Raw genomic sequence first — 17,474 nt, forward strand, 5'->3', positions numbered from 1 at the left:
GGAGAGGGAGAGGAATTATTTAAGCTCAGCACCAATGTGGACACAAGAACAAATGGGTATAAACTGGCCACCAGGAAGTTTAGACTTGAAATCAGACCAAGGTTTTTAACCATCAGAGGAGTGAAGTTTTGGAATAACCTTCCAAGGGAAGCAGTGGGGGCAAAAGATCTATCTGGTTTTAAGATTCTACTCGATAAGTTTATGGAGGAGATGGTATGATGGGATAATATGATTTTGGTAAGTAATTGATCTTTAAATATTCAGGGTAAATAGGCCAAATCCCCTGAGATGGGATATTAGATGGATGGGATCTGAGTTACTATAGAAAATTCTTTCCTGGGTATCTGGCTGGTGAATCTTGCCCATATGCTCAGGGTTTAGCTGATTGCCATATTTGGGGTCGGAAAGGAATTTTCCTCCAGGGCAGATTGGAGAGGCCCTGGAGTTTTTTTGCCTTCCTCTGTAGCATGGGGCATGGTTGACTTGAGGGAGGCTTCTCTGCTCCTTGAAGTCTTTGAACCATGATTTAAGGACTTCAATAGCTCAGACACGGGTGAGGTTTTTCATAGGAGTGGGTGGGTGAGATTCTGTGGCCTGCGCTGTGCAGGAGGTCGGACTAGATGATCAGAATGGTCCCTTCTGACCTTAGTATCTATGAATCTAAATAAAATTCAATAAAGAAAAGTGCAAATTACTTCATTTAGGAAGGAAAAATCAAATGCACAACTACAAAATGGGGAATAATTTTCTAGGATGGTGGTAGTACTGCTGAAAAAGATCTGAGGGTTATAGTGGATGACAAACTGGATATGAATCATCAATGTGATGCACTGCAAAAAAGGTTAATATGATTCTGATGTGTATTAACTGGAGTGTTGTATGTAAGATACAGGAGGTAATTGTCTCGCTCTACTTGGCAATGGTGAGGTTCCAGTTGGAGTGCTGTGTCCTATTTTGGGCAATACAATTTGGGAAGGATGTGGACAAATTGGAAAGAGTCCAGAGGAGAGCAATAAAAATGATAAGATTAGAAAACCTGTCCTATGAGGAAAGGTTAAAATAACTGGGCATGTTTAGTCTTGGGAAAAGAAGACTGAGGGAGGACCTGATAACTTGTTGAAGGCTGTTATAAAGAGGGTGGTGATCAATTGTTCTCCATGTTCACTGAAGATTGGACAAAAAGTAATGGGCTTAATCTGCAGCAAGGAAGATTTAGATTAGATATTAGGAAAAACTTTCTAAGTATAAAGATAGTTAAGCTCTGGAATAGGTTTCCAAGGGGGGTTGTGGAATCCCCATCCTTGGAAGTTTTTAAAAATAAATTGGACAAACACCTGTCAGGGATGGTCTAGGTTTACTTGGTCCTGCCACAGCACAGGGGGCTGGATTTTATGACTTCTTGAGGTCCTTTCCAGACCTACATTTCTATGATTCTCTTGAATCCTATGTGTTTCATGAGCATCACTGGCAAATACAGAGGCCCAGATCCTGATGGTTGGTGGGAGACTCAAACCAAGGAAGTGTGGTGCAGATCTGGAATGTTGGTAGACAGTGGCACGTGCACATTCAGAGATGGATAGTTGGAAGAAAGTAAGAGGGGTAGGAGTGAAAGAACTCTTATTTTTATATTTATATAGCACCTCCCATTAACAACCACTTCACTAACTGCACACAGAACAACCCTAAAAAGCAGCTGCTTCAGGAGTGAAGCATGCTAAACAAAGCACATGGGGGAAATTTAGGCCAAGGATACCAGGATGCAAATCCCTACTCTAACGGAAAGTGCCATGGGATCATTAAAGTCTGCATGAAGCAGGTGAGACCTCAGCTTTTAAGGTCTGGTTTGAAAGCCTTGTCACACTGTAAACCCCATGGTGCTCAGTGAAAAGGAAGAAGTACTAAATTGAGATACTGGTATTTAACCCTGCTATTTAGACCACTGAGCCATCTTGCTGTGTGATAGACACTACTAGACTTTCAGAATTGCTCTTTATCTCTGTCACCAGAGAGAAAAAGAATGGAAACAATATTGCAGCAAATGCCCGCTGACCATGTGTTTTGCAAGTCTTTAATTGGTGGAGATGTTGAAAGAGAGGGTTCTGCTTTGCAATTTTGCTGTTCAACTCCTGTTCTTCCTCCCACACAGCAGGCATGTAGTACTGCAGGCATTTCCATGACACTGCTTGTCAGGCTGAGGTTGAAGAATCATGACCTTGTTGCACAGACGGAGAAAAAAGATGGGCAGAGTTGTGTAGAAGGACTGCAGCTGAAACACTAACTGAAATAATGTTTCACAGGGTCCTTTAGGTAGAGACCAAGGTTTCACTGCTGTGTGTAGATGGGCTGGACATTACTCTGAATTAATGGAGCTTTTGGTGTTATGATTCCCATTATTTTTTATTCCATGTGAGGGGTGATCTTTCACGTTTCTAAAGATCCTACGTTGGTCCCCCTTGACACTTTCTGCTGAAGAGATGCATCCCAGATACAATGCATCCATACAGGGGTTCTCACAGAAGACTAATCATAGTGGGTCAAAGTCACTTGTTGCAAATACTGTTAAACCACAGCCCAATCACTTCTGTGTCATTTGAGATTCTTCCCTACTCCCAGTCAAGACCCTCAGTATTCAGTAGTTTAATCTCTCCCCCTTACGATGAAGTGAAGATCCTGAACTGAAACTATCTGTTGTAACCTGAAGTAGCAAGGACTATGGGGATAGAGGGAGGACATCCATCACCACACTTGCACTGCAGTAGATGGCCTTTGCTTTCTCTAGGAAGGCTCTCTGAAGCAACAAGAAAATATCCTAGAGAGCACATTCCTTTCCACTCTCAGAGTAGGAGGCAATCTATTCTGTCCAGGTTTTTATATTGCCTTCATCAAGTAGTATCTGAGCATCTTCTGTGCTCAGGGTTTAATGCAAAGGAAAGTCCAGAGTAGCTGCTTGTATTGTCCTCTGGAGCTTGAAGCAGTGCTAGACATTTTACTTTCATTAGCACAGACATTCACTGCAAAAAATAAATAAAGTTATATTAAAGAATGTACCTACTCCTGAAATGCAGAAGGAAAACTCATTTACTTCTGTCTTGTTAGGAAAAGAACTGTACTTACTGTAATATCATAAGAGTTTAAAGCAAGAGAGAGATTAAAGACTCTCAGCCAAAAAACACTCCCTTAGAAGGGGTAGTTTTGCCTGGATCCTTGTTTCTGTTTTGTTTTGTTTTCTGTGTGAATGTATTCATGCTGCTCTGCACTCAGGCTAATTCTGAAGTGTATAGTCATTTATAATCATTACCCTAGCTCATTGATATTGTAATGAGGTTCAAGTATTCTCTACACCAGTGGTTCTCAAATCCGGTCTGCCTCTTGTGCAGGGAAAGCCCCTGGCAGGCCAGACCGGTTTGGTCGAACCTGTGGATGCAGCAGGTAAACAATCATGGCTCCCACTGGCCACAGTTCACTGCTCCAGGCCAATGGGGGCTGCGGGAAGGACAGCCAGCATGTCCCTGGGCCTGCACCGCTTCCAGGCCAGTGGGAGCCGCGATCGGCCAAACCTGCGGATGCGGCAGATAAACAAACCGGTCCGGCCTGGCAGTGCCTTTCCCCGCACAAGCGGCAGACCGGCTTTGGGAACCACTGCTCTACATGGCTTACATGCTCCATAGCCTTTGCTCCTAGATAACTAATGATTCCTCCATCAGTTTTGTCATGTAATTTTACTCTTATCTCAGCTTCCTCATTCAGAACCTGATCCAGTTCTACTTTCGATTCCTTTGGTCTGAGTTTAGTTTTCTTTCTTACTATTTTTTTACACCCGTATATAAAGGTGACCAGGACCATAGTATCTGAATGCACTTTACGTGGTTTGTAGTAAGAGCAAATAGCATTTCCTGAATATAGGGACGGATTCTGCAACATTTACTCATGTGAGTAGTGCCATTGACTATTGATTCAGAGGCCCATACGAAGTACATAGACTACATTTCTCTCCCTTCTCTGCTCCAGGACTGTAATTGTTTAAAAATAAGATGAATAAATGTGGCCAATAGCCTAGGTGTCTGGTATTGCAGTACCCATGGCGAGTGGGAAAGCTGTACAGATATATTTTTCAGTTCATTCTAAAAGTGGTCAGGTTCAGACTTCGTCACAGAATTGGCCTCCAGCTCCTGCAAGAGTGTTCACCTTTGGGTCAGATAACTGAAGTATTCCAGATGAACAGAGGTGCACAAAAATGTATAGGCTATCTCTAATGTAACAAAGACCTGGGCCATTTAGGTCATAACCAGCATCTTGAACTTCACCCAGAAGACAGTGCAGAATGCAGCACATAGATGTAATCAGCTCGAGGTGGTCCTTCTTATCCAGAAGGTGGGGAGCCTCATTTTGTACTAGCCAAGACTTCTAAGTAGCTTTCATGGTTGGGCCCTGATAGATTTTGTTGCAGTGAATCAGCCTCAAAGTATGGATAACTATGGCAAGGATTCAACCTTGATGACTCTTCAGATGAGAGTCCTTGGGTAAGAGGAGCAGTCATCCAGCACCACCCTTTGGGATTGCACTGAGAGAAATGTGTGGAACCACACTGAAGGTGAATCACTGCCCTTAATTCTGTTTACATGCCATACTTAGGTCTAAAACAGGTCTGGGTGGGATCCAAGGAGCTTGAGGATATTGGATGCTGTTGGAGTTGGTCTGCCACAACCTTTTATTGTCAATTCCTGGAAAAGGCAGGTTGGAGACCAGCTGTTAGTCATTGAACACTTTAGGTTGAGATTTTCAAAGCAATCTGCAAGATTTGAGTAAATAATTCTAATTAAAGATGTTTGGCCAATGCTTGGATATTATGGTGAATTAAAAGAATACACTTCTAGTCAACACCTATTTACAGGAGAAGTAGGGAGTGATTTTACCTCTGTTTACAGCATTGATGAGACAGTAACTGGAATACTGTGTACAGTTTTTAAAAAGGATGTTGAAAAGTTGGAGAGAGTGCAGAAAAGAGCCACAAAAATGATTTGGTGGCTGGAAAAGATGCCTTACAAGTGACAGGCTTAAAGAGCTTAATCTCTTTAGTTTATCAAAAAGAAGATTAAGAGGTGACCTGATTACAGTGTATAAATACCTTCATGGGAGAAAATATTCAGTAATAATGAGCTCTTTAGTCTAGTGGAGAAAGACAGAACAAGAACAAATGGCTGGAAGCCAGAGAAATTCAAATGAGAAATTAGGCACAAATTTTTAACTGTGAGGGTGATTAGCCATTGGAACAAACTACCGGGGGAAGTGGTGGATTCTCCAGCTCTTGATGTCTTCTATTCAAGATTGGATGCATTCTGGAAGACATGCTTTAGCCAAACTCACATTATACTTTAGTCAAACACAAGATATCTGCCACAATTTGGGCTAAATGAGTGAAATTTAATGGCCTGTGATATACTAGAGATCAGACTGGATAATCTAATGGTCCCTTCTAGCCTTAACTCTATAAATCTGTGCATGAAGTAGACTAAGATTATATTTTGGTAGTCTGTGATTTTTCAGAAATGATAAAATAGTAATTATTTTTTATTTTATTAGTGATAATGTCCACTGTGTGTTAGGCACATTCTAATAAGCACTTCAGGAGGCTGTTCCTTTCTCTGAGGTCCTCACAGACTTAAGACAAACAAGCGGACAGAAGTCAGGGGAAGAGGAATAACAATAAGCAATTTAGATACAAGTTAACTTGAATCACTATAGGCAGAACAGCAGAAGTGAATAATTAAGAGGAACTTAAATATGGACAGCATAGGGGCCTTGCAGATGAGCCCAGAGAGGTCTTACCATCAATAGGTACATAGAAGAAGGTATGGAAGTGACTGAATGAGACTCTTTCAGATGAAATGTATATAAAATATTGGGTCCTATCATGCAATTTTCAGTGTAGATGACATACTTCACTCCAGATCTTCTGACTGTTGGACTGGCAAAACCACGTCACTGGAAAATTAGGACACTTAGATAGTTTGGATGTGTTGCTTATCCATTGGTGGAAAATGTTCATTTAACTTGAGGGGTATTTCCAGCAACCTCAACATATGGGAGAAAGATGAAGAGCACCCTGTGTGTAGGAGATGCTTTCAAAGAGGTATGTCCACATTCATATTCTGGCTTGAACTGATGTTTACCTAAGAATAAACAGGCCTCTATTATTATTGGAGTATTCCTGGCAATTATCCTGAAACAAGGATTAAACAAACCCCAGAAAACTGTAAACAAATAACATTAAAGTTCTGATGCAAAATCCTAGCAAGCCAGAAAACTGCACTGTGTCTGTGACTAGTGCTGTCAGGCAGCAATCTTAATCTTAATCTATTATTAGTGCCGCAGATTATGATGCAACACGTAGACACAACAGGGTGAGCCAGGATGATGTGACAGCTCTACCTTTAACTTGCAGTTTCCTGGCTTTTGTGAACTTTAACTCACACTCATCCTTAATGTTAGAAAGGAAGATATTGTTAGGTCTAATGTGCCCTTTAAAGACCCTTGAAGTGCGTGTTTGCTCTCTAGGTCAAAGGCAATATCCCAGACTAGTGGGTTAAGTTTTCAGGACTGAAGGAGTTGTATCACACAGTTGCCTATAATGACTGTTAGGCTCTTGCCCCTAGCCCACTTGTTACTGTGCAGATCTTTGAACTATTTCTCAGGCCTGGTCTATACTACAAACTTAGGTCAATGGAAGATGCCTTATGTCGAACTAATAATGTATGCGTCTACACTACCAGATCCCTTCTGCCAACCTAACTCGTCTGTAATGTCGACTTAATTATTCCACCTCTGCAAAAGGTGTAGCACTTAATTCAATGTTGATGGGTTGATAGAGAGGCAGTGTAAATGCAACCTTGTGTAAATCGACAGAATTAGCCTCCAGGAGGTGTCCCACAATTCTCTGCTGTGACCACTCTGGAGATCGTTTTCAACTCTGCTGCACAGTAGCCAAGTACACAGGAAACAGCCCTTCCCCGTTAAAGCCCTGGGAACTTTTGGATTGCCATTTCCTGTTTGATCAGCATGGAGAGCTCACCAGCCCAGCCGATCATGGCAACTCAACGCCCCAAATGTGGTCCAGCCTGGAGTACGCAGTGGGTGGTGGAACTTATTGGTCTGTGTGGAGAAGAATCTGTGCAGGCATAGCTCTGATCCAACCAAAGAAACGTAGACATCAATTAAAAGATTGCACGGTGCATGGGGGAGAAGGGCTACAGCAGGTATATGCAGTAGTGCTGCGTGAAAATCAAAGAACTTTGGTAGGCATAACAGAAGACAAGGGATGCGAACAGTTGTTCTGGTTCTGCACCACAGACATTCCACTTCTACGATGAGCTGTATGCATTTTTTGGTTGCGACCCCACCATTACCCCCAAATGCAGCGTGGATACCTCCCAGGAGTTTGAGTCCTAGGCCACCTCAAGCAACAATGAAGAGGACATTCTGGATGAGAAAGAGGAGGAGGAGGAGAGTGGGAGACAAGTGAGCAGTGGATTTATTCTCCCTGAGAGCCAAGAACTATGTTTAACCCTGGAGCCGAGCCTGTCGCAGGACAGCATGGTGGCCGAGTGTGATGCCAGGCACCTCTGGTGAGTATGCAATTCCAATCAAACAGTAGGGGTTACATGCTTTTATATTTGATGTTTAATGTGAAGGAAAAGTGAGGTGCAGTGGGTGTCTGCTTCCTAATGGCTGCTCCAGCTACGCAGAGGGTGTCCCATGGTAAAGACTGTTTATGTGCAGAGGGATGGCCTGGGAATTCTCCATGGCGATCTCTAGGAAACTTTTTCATGGAGATACTCTGCAATTCTTGGGGAAGGCTCCCTTATTTTCCACCACAATAGGACACTTTCCCATGCCACTCCACTATTAACTCTGCTGGCCTCATTGCGGTACACATAAGGACCGGGTCTGTATCCAGACACTTACAGCATCTGCTCCCTTGCCACCTCTGTTACCCTCAGGAGACTGATATCCCATAGGGTCACCTAGGGAGACGGTGGAAGTTTTCATTACAAGTGCTCATACTGCAAACAATAGAGCATGTGATCCACCATGCATGGTGACTTCCAGGTCCCTAAACCACGCTGTCCCTAACATGCCTGTGGTTTGGTTGGCAGGGATTGGCGTTGACCTCAGATTCAGGGCAACTATTACCAGCAGCATCAAGGGGGGGCTTCCTGTGTTATTTTGTGGCCTCATACCGTCTCCCCTTCCCCCCAGAGCCAATTTGGGAGACTTAATGCTGCTTCCTGGTCTCAAAGCAACATCCATGTTGCCAAGGGGAGGGGGAATAGTCCATCTGCCCACGTGTGCTCCCGACATGGGTTTCCCACAAGTTGAAGCACAAGGCCCGTCACCCATTCCACTGGATCATACTCACCATGGCTGGAACAGCAAACCGTTTCGTTGAATAGCTAGGGATTCTGAATATGTTCCGTCTTGCACTTGAGTGTAATAAGGGGAGTGTTTTTTAAATAGCAACCAGGGTATTCACTGACAATGGTTGCCTCGTGCTTTGCATGCCTTACAGTGGAGAGCTTGGTCTTCAGCACATCCTCCACAGTGGCAGAGAGGCTTTCGCAGATTAGAAGGTGGAAAAAAAGAATATGATATGACATGTTCAGCAAGATAATGAATACCTCTGGTACAGCTGACATGCAACAAAGACCCTGGAGGATTTCATTGTCCGAAAAACTGGACATGGACATGGAGAGCATCCCAGGAGCATTAGCGTGCCACGCAGGATGAGATGCTGCAACTATGAAGGACCAGTCAGACATGTTGAGGCATCTGGTTGTGCTGCAAGAAAAGCAGCTTGAAGCTAGATTCCTTCTGCAGTCCCTGCAGAACTGCCTGCAAACATCGCCCTGTTCCCAATCTCCCTCCCCTCAAATGTTCCAGGAGGCAGGGGTTGCAGTGGGGGAGTTCAGTATCCCTTCCACTCAACACCAGGAGAGGGTACTAAGAACAAACAGTGGCCATTTGGAAAGCTTTGATGGGTAAGACTTCTGTGCTTTCACAGACAAGCTGACTTGGTTTCTCCCCTCCCAATTTAATCACACCGTTTGCACAAGGTTAAATTATTTTCCTGTTTTTTCAGTTTCTTTATGTTTGTGCAATAAAAGTCAATGTTTCAAGAATTTAATCCAATCATGAAGCCTTTGGGGGGGGGCGGGGCGGTTATTCAGGGAAATTAATGCAACAGAGAGGATGGTATAGAAAGGCACAATGCAAATAACCAGCACACATTGCTGAGGCTCATTACTGAAATGGGTTTTCAAAGCCTCCCAGAGACGCAGAGTTCCTTGCTGGGCTCTTCTTATTGCCCTGGTATCTGGCTGCTCAAAATTAGCTGACAACCTATCCAACTCCACGCCCTCCACCCCTGCGGAAACTTGTCTCCCTTTGCCTTACAGATATTATGGGGCACACAGTATCCAGCGATAACAATGGGGATATTTGCTTTCACTGAGGTCTAAGCTAGTAAGCAAACTGTGCCAGTGACCCTTTAAATGTCCAAAGGCACACTCCACCACCATTTTGCACTTGCTCAGCCTATTGTTGAACCACTCCTTACTGCTGTCTGGGTGGCCAGTGTACAGCTTCATGAGCCATGGGAGCAAGGAGTAGGCTGGGTCTCCCAGGGTCACTATTGGCATTTCAACATCATCAATGGTTATTTTGCGATCTGGAAAGAAAGTCCCTGCTTGCAGCTCTCTGAACAGACTTGTGTTCCTACAGACGTGCACGCGCATCATGCATCTTTACTGACCATCCCACGTTGATGTCAGTAAAACACTCCCTGTGATCCACAAGCTACAATACCATTGAAAATTATCCCTGATGGTTTATGTAGTCTTTGGGTAGGTGGTCTGGTGCAAAGATAGAGATATACGTGCCCATCTATTTCCTCCCCACCCCCCCACAGATAGGGAACCCAATGTGGCAAAACCATCCACTATGTCCTGCACATTGCCCAGAGTCAGTACCCTTCTTAGCAGAAGTCGATTAATGGCCCTCAACACTTGGATCACAACAGCTCCCACAGTGGATTTACCAACTCCAAATTGATTCCTCACTGACCAGTAGCAGTCTGGCATTGCAAGCTTCCACAGAGCGATTGCTACTCACTTCTCCACTGTCAGAGCAGGTCTCATTTTAGTGTTGCTGTGCTTCAGGGCTGGGGAAAGCTCTGCATAAAGTTTCTGGAAAGTGACCTTCTGCATTCAAAAATTCTGCAGCTACAGCTTGTCATCCCATAGCTGCATAATGGTGCTATCCCACTAGTCAGTACTTGTTTCCTGGGACCAAAAACGGTGCTCCGCTGTGTTCAGCTGCTGCGTGACTGCCAGCAGCAACTTGGAATAGTTTTGTTCTGTGGCTTGCAGCAGGGCTGCTTGCATGACATCACAATGTTCTGCGCAGAGACTCCTTTCTCAGCTCTGGAAGTACTGCAGAATAGTGTTGGACTGCTAATGTCTTTCCATCAACTGTAACTCAATATAACCAGAGTTGGGGATCTCTTTGACTCCCCCTTTTTCAATTTTCCTTCTCATTTCTCCAGATTCTTAGGTCTACTTTCCAGTCATTGTGGGAGTTATGCATGAGCATCAAGTTCAGAGTAGACCCATGTGTTTATATATGCTGACAACACACACATACACACTTTCAGGCAGAACTGTGGATGTTTATTCTTCATTTTTTAGTTTCAGTCTCAATGGTGGGAATAAGTGTGTGAGCTGCTGTTACTGTTTTTGTTTGTTTGGAAAACGAGGAAGATCAATTTTTAAAATAAGACAAATGCACATTCTGGCCCTGGTTTCTATTTATTTTATAACTGTTCTTGTCAGTGGAAAAAGCAGATTAGTCAAGAAAGGAACACTTGTATGATTTAATTTTCTTCAGAACTCTTATTTGAAAAAAACCCACGTCTAACAGAAACAGTTCTATCATCTGATAGCTCATAAAACATTTCAACACAAAGCTTTATAAATAATAAAGCGCTGGGGGGAATTAATATTAACCTTTTTTCAAATTAAAGCTTTTTTTAAAAACACAAATGTTTTGCTTTTTAAGTTTAAGGCATGGGATCTCATAGAATTTTTGGTTTTCATATTGTTGTTTATTTGTAAAGTTACAGAAGGCTGGGGAGGCCATGCTACAGCCTTCCTGTGAACCAGATGTGTCCAAAGAGTAGCCCACAGGCCAAATGTGTCATGTGGAGTTGCCAGTGTTACCATCTCTCATTAATTCATCATTATATTGATGCTTTTCTTGAAGCCCTAGATTCTGGAGACAGCTGATTATAAGAATATCTCAACTTTCATTTAAAAAGCAAAGTTTCTAGCATTCATGATTGTGAAAAAAGCTGAAAACATGACTTAAGTGCACCCTAAAGGTTCAGAAGGCAAAGAAAAAACCCTAAATTATTATTTTAATATCTCATTATCTTTAAGCCAATCTCATGATTTCTTGGAGCTTGATACATGACTTTTGAGTGTCTGGGGTTAACAACGCTGATTTTCTACAGAAAGTTGGCCTGCAGAAACTCTCCCAGCATGCAATGCTTCTCAATCCATGCTTTCATCTCCTCCCCCACCACCTTGGGTATGCGCAGGTTTACACGAGGCCAGAGCCCCACAATATTTCCATTGTGGGATCACTGGCCCCCCTTTGCTCCCCCTGGTTCTGCACTCCTAGATTGTTGTTGTGTTCCATTGTAACTAAATATGGTTAGCACACAAACAAGTATCTCTTGTTCTCTCCCTGGGTATCTGGGATTTCAGAGGCTATATCAGTTTGGGGGATATGGTAGACTGCATATGTCTGACTCCCCTGGTTTATGGGGTCAGGACTGAAGACCATGATGTAGTTTGTTTGTTACTGGAATTTTAGATACAGTAATTTGTGGTACCAACCAAAAGTGGCCCTTGGGGATTCCAGTGTTTATTCATTCTGACTGGTACCTTCCTTCCATCTTCTCTCTTTCCTCATAGCACAGCAATGAAGACTATTTACTCAGCTGTGGCCTGGATTTGAGCCTTTGTGCCCTGGAGACAGGAAGGAGCAATGTGGTCATGGACCAAAACTGCCCTTGTTTATTCTGAATGGCTCTTGGCAGACAGGATGGGTGCATGGGCAGTGTCATTTTTCTGCATGGTACTCAGTGGCCCCATTACAGTGAATAGGAAAACAGTCATCACAGCAAACTAGAGACACCTCTTAAGGCCTGTGGTGATTCCTTTCCTGTGTAGTGAATATCTATCTAAGTCAGTGAAACTGATATGCTATGTTAGTCAGTCCCCTGAGATGTACCAATGCTGAGCTGCATTGCATTCCAAAAGGGGCCGCTCAGATTGGTCCCCATTTTGATCACTGGGTTTTCAGTGCTCCCTCTCCTGGAAACAGAGGGAATTCAGTCTTTTTGCTTCTCAGGCACCTGAGCTTCTCTGCATTCTTCACTGCATGCAGCCCTGACCTAGATGGGCCACTTGCTCCTAGACTGAAACAGTACAATTTCTTCTCATTGGGAATAGGTGTTTCTAAGAATGGCCCTAATCTCTTCTAGTTCAGTTTCTTTGCCAGCATATTCCCAGAGTTCTTCTGAGCAAAGATTCACAATTGCTATACTTTGTTCTTGATGGTTTCTTGATTCAGAAATGATGAAATTGCTGTCACTCAGCATCAGGCTTTAGGGAGAAAAAGGGGCAGAAATTATGAGCTTATTAAAAGTCAGGAGAAGATTCACTCCTGCAAGTTAGAGGGTTCACTTGAGGCGTAAGTAGTGCTCAGTCAGCTCTTCAGGCCGCTTCAGCTGGGGATCATTGATGCTGTAGACAATTTCAGCTTCCTCTGCTGTGCAGGAAACCTGCTAATGCCATCATTCCTTGAACTGTTGAGAAAAAATTGGTAAAAAAAAAAATACAGAATTTACAAAATGGGGATACTTTGCTCTCATTCCCCAGTGGAGATTTTTGGCCTGCCTGGGGATAAGTATCCTAGCCAAGGTTGGCAGGCGATCCTCTCTACGTCTATGTACATGTCTGCTGTGAACAGATCTTAAATACTATGTTTCTTTTCTGGCACCTGAGTACCAAAAACTGAACAGAATTCAGAAAAAGGCAAAGAAATGGTTGGGGGGCCAGAAAGAGAGATTTAGGACGAGAGCTTAAAGGAGCTAATAGCTTGGCTAACCTAAGTTGTGTATAGATGGAGGATGGAGTTATAATAATATGTGAAAGGGAGGAACACCAGAGGGCAAAAGAAAATATGTAGAGTAGTATAAGTCGGTGTAAATGAGAGGAATTTGAAACTAAGCAAAAGAAATTCAGGTTGAATATTAGATAGTGCAATCTGTTTAGATTGTGAAATGGTCTTTCCAGAGATGTGGTGGGAACTCCTTTGCTAGAGTCATTTAAAACTAGACTTGACCAAGCCCAGAAGAATAGTCTTTAGAAACCATTCCTGGCCTGGTCACTGAGGAAGGAGAATGAACTAGATCTTCTTCTTCCCGTGCTTGCTCATGTCGATTCCATTCTAAGTGTGCATGCGCCCACATGCGCGGTCATCAGAGACTTTTGCGTTAGCAGTATTTCTAGGGTTGGCAATGGAATGCCATGCTCATGCCGCGGTATATCAGGCGCTGCCAGCCTATGCCCTCTCAGTTCCTTCTTACCACCCGTGGTGGTTAGTCTGAGCACCTCTCTCCCTTGCCTTGCAAGTGGTTAGCGGTTTTCTCTCCTCATTAAGAGCCGTTCAGCCTTAGGGCTTTGTACATAGTTTTAATTGTTCTTGATAGTTACTTATAGTTGTAGTCAGTAGTTAGAGACCCCAGTGGGACTTTGCCCCAGTCCCCCAGGTTCGAGCCCTGAACAGACTGTAATAGGCCTATGCCTGTTAGCGATTCACAACGCAGTTCTCTTTGACATGCGATTCTCCCAAGCACTTGAGACAAGTGCCATATTTGTAAAAACTTTTGGCCACGAATTCAGAAGGAGCGGGGTATCCGACTCCGAGCTCTTCTAATGGAGTCGGCCCTTCACCCAGCGTCCAAGCCCTCCTGCCAAGAATCAGCGATCACCTCGGCATTGGTGTGTAGCACACCCCCGGCACCAGAATCCGCCCAGCACCAATCAACAGCTCTGGTGCCTAAGAAGAAGGCGTGGAAGCACAGCTCTTTGGCACCAGGCCAAAGGGACTAGGGACCTAGTTCGGGCTGCCCAGCCACTCTGGAGCCACGAGTGCATGCCTCTCCTGTTGGGGCTCTGAGCCCCTTGAAAGGTCCATTACTGACTCAAGGGATTGGTAAGGAACACAAGCTCCTGCTGGCACCATCACCTGCCCAGTCCTACCCGGTGCAGAGAGAGCAGAGGCCTCCACCAGCATCATCGATGCAGCAGGATGTGGCAAAGGCTCCCCCAGAGGGCAAGCCAGCCGCCGTGACTCCTGGAGAGATAGTGGATCGCCGACGATCCTCTTAGATGAGACAGTGCTCCCCACCCCAGGTACCCTGGAGCCACAGCCCAGATCCTCTGGAGCTCACCCCCAGTCACCAGCATCGCAATCTTGGTCACTGCCACCCAGGCGTGGTTCACCTAAAGATCAACATCTGTCTCCATATTATCAGCTGGCTTCCTATCGAAGATCCCCATCGCCTGGCCCCCCAATCATTTCTGTTGCCTTTTTCTGAATTCTGTTCAGTTTTTGGTACTCAGTTGCCGGAAAAGGAACATAGTATTTAAGATCTGTTCATGGGAATGATCCCCATCCAGGATCCGGTCTCCCAGGCGCCGCTACCATTTGCCTCGGTACTGACACCACTCATCCTGCTCCAGTCACCAGTCTTCAACGGCAACCGTTAGCAGGCACACCCAGGCATCGACGGCTCTTCTGTGGTCACTGGAAGGGGACTCCTCCGGCATGGAGGGACGGTTTAGCTCCTTGCCCAGGTCCTGCTGACATGATTAAGGCCCGACACCACGTCAACTGCGACGGCGCAGCTGTGGCATCAAACCCAGTGGCTAACCCAGTGGCCTTATTGCGGTTCAGGGGGAATGCTCCCTTCCCAGCGATCATCGGCCGCCGCCTCAGAGCAACAGCAGGAGGCACCAGCAGCACTGCTAGTGCTGGTGGCATCAACAGCACTTGGCTTGGTGCGTGCAGATCGCTCAGAGGCTGGGGTAGAGGAAGCGGTGCTTACCCCTAAACCTCCCTCCCCAGTGGTGGACAAAGGCTCAGAACCCCCTCCATTAACTCAGTCATCCTCGTTGTCCCCAGACGAGGCGGTCACAGGTCCTTCAAGACCCAGCCCAGCAGATGACTTCAAGAAGAATCAGGCTCTGCTCTGAAGAGTGACAGAAAATCTGGGCTTGGAAGTGAAGGAAATGGCCGAGCAGACGGACTTGTTGGTTGTTGTCCTCTCAGCTTCCACCTCTGCCTGCATCGCTCTGCCAGTCCATGAAGGGGTCTTAAAGATCGCCAAGGCTCTATGGCAAGCCCCTCGTCCATCCCTCCCACTTCTAAGAAGGCAGAGGAAAAAATACTATGTCCCGGCCAAAGGGTTTGAGTATCTCTATACCCACTCTCCCCCGGGTTCGTTGGTCACCTCTTCAGCTATCGAAAAAGACAAGCAACAGATACATCAGATCAGGGCTGCGGAGCCCACCTGGGTGAGCTCAACACCCAGGGCCGCCGGCTACAACATGACCTAGCCCTTCATATCAATGTCAGGGAGCTCAAAGCGATTCGCCTGGCCTGCCAGGCTTTCTTGCCCCACCTGAAAGGCAAGGTGGTGCAGGTCCTGACAGTCAATACCACCACAATGTGTTACACTAACAGGCAGGGCGGTGCCAGGTCTTCAGCCCTTTGTCAGGAAGCGCTCAGCCTCTGGGACTTCTGTGTGTAGCATGCCATCCTTTGGTGGCTACCTACCTGCCCTGAACTAAGAACGTCCTTGTGGATTGCTCAGCAGGACCTTCTCGTCTCGCCACAAATGGTCGCTCCATCTGGAAACAGTCAGCCTAATCTCCCAGAGGTGGGGGACTCCCCAGGTGGACCTGTTTGCTTGCAGGCAGAACAGGAGTGCCATAGGTTCTGCTCTCTGCAGGGCAGGGACAAGGGCTCCCTGTCGGACGCCCTCCTGATTCCGTGGTCGGGAGCGCAGATGTACGCCTTCCCGACGGTGCCATTGATCTACAAGGTCCTGTTAAAGGTGAAGCAAGACAAAGCAACTGTCATCCTTGTAGCCTAGCATGGCCTCATGAACACTGGTTCAGTACACTGCTGAGTCTGTCAGCAGCCACCTCCCTGCAGCTGCCTCTTCGGCCGGATCTGCTCTCCCAGAACCATGGCAATTTGCTGCACGCGAACCTGGAGGTGCTGCACTTGACAGCCTGGCCGCTGCATGGCTAAGTGGGGATGAATGACAGTGTTCTGCTGATGTCCAGCAGGTCCTGCTGGGCAGCAGGAAATGCTGCACCAGAGCTACATATGTGGCAAAGTCAAAGTGGTTCATGTGTTGGGCCTCGGATCGTCACATCTGTGCGGAAGAGGCCCCACTGCAAGGCAGTCCTGGACTATTTGCTGCACCTTAAGCTCCAGGGCCTGTTGCTGTCTTCAGTCAAGATGCACCTGGTGGTCATTTCAGCATTCCGCCCTCCATTTCAAGGCAGGTCAGTCTTCACCCATCCCATGACTGTGCCGTTCCTGAAAAGCCTGGAGCGCCTTTACCCACATATCCAAGACCCAGGTCATCAGCCAGCCTTTCTCAGCAAGAAAGAATTTCTTAAATTGAGAAGAAAAATCCCCACCCCCAGTAAGGGTGAGTTAAGGGAAAAGGTTGGAATCTGATTTTGTTGAGAGTCCCCCAGCAATGTGCCTTTAGTTATTCTTGAATATAGGAAAATACCCATTTAACTGCCTGAGGCACTACAGTGAAACCACATCTTCCTCTTTGGTGTCCAGTGAATCGGTAGAATTTCCCCTTTGTCTCTCTTGCTCTTCTGTCAAGCTGTCAGGCTTTCCGGAGCCTTTGATGCGGGAGCTTGGGGCATCATAAGGGATAAGGCAGAGGCCATTTATTAGAAAATGCGTCGGCTGAATATTTGGATCAAAAGTTTTGTGGGCTACAGAGGGCTAACAGCTAATGGTGGTAAAAGAGCCCAAGTCCTATACTACAGTGCTCATGCCTTTGCCCTTTGGTTTCCCTTTCTGACTGCTGCTTGGCTCTAATTCTACCACTGGCTCTTTCTTCCATGCTTTGCATACTTCTGTAAGGAGAAATACTGTAAAATTGCTGTTGTTCAGCTAGTCCTCTCCTTAACTTTAATCCACAGCCTTTTGGACTGTGAACATACAATCATGTAGAGCTTTTTGACATCACTGTGTTTCCATTCCCTTGGGATCCTGTAAACCTCCTTGAGATTCACCTCTCTTAATCT

At 45.5% G+C, this 17,474-nt stretch overlaps 1 protein-coding gene across 2 annotated transcripts in view; it reads left to right on the forward strand.

Moving 5' to 3' along the window:
- C6H11orf49 (chromosome 6 C11orf49 homolog) overlaps positions 1 to 17,474 on the forward strand; it is a 150,789-nt gene that overhangs the window by 111,235 nt on the left and 22,080 nt on the right. The gene's annotated exons all lie outside the window — the stretch shown is intronic.

The sequence above is a fragment of the Dermochelys coriacea genome, chromosome 6 (assembly GCF_009764565.3).
Source record: "Dermochelys coriacea isolate rDerCor1 chromosome 6, rDerCor1.pri.v4, whole genome shotgun sequence".
Taxonomy (NCBI): Eukaryota; Metazoa; Chordata; order Testudines; family Dermochelyidae; genus Dermochelys; species Dermochelys coriacea.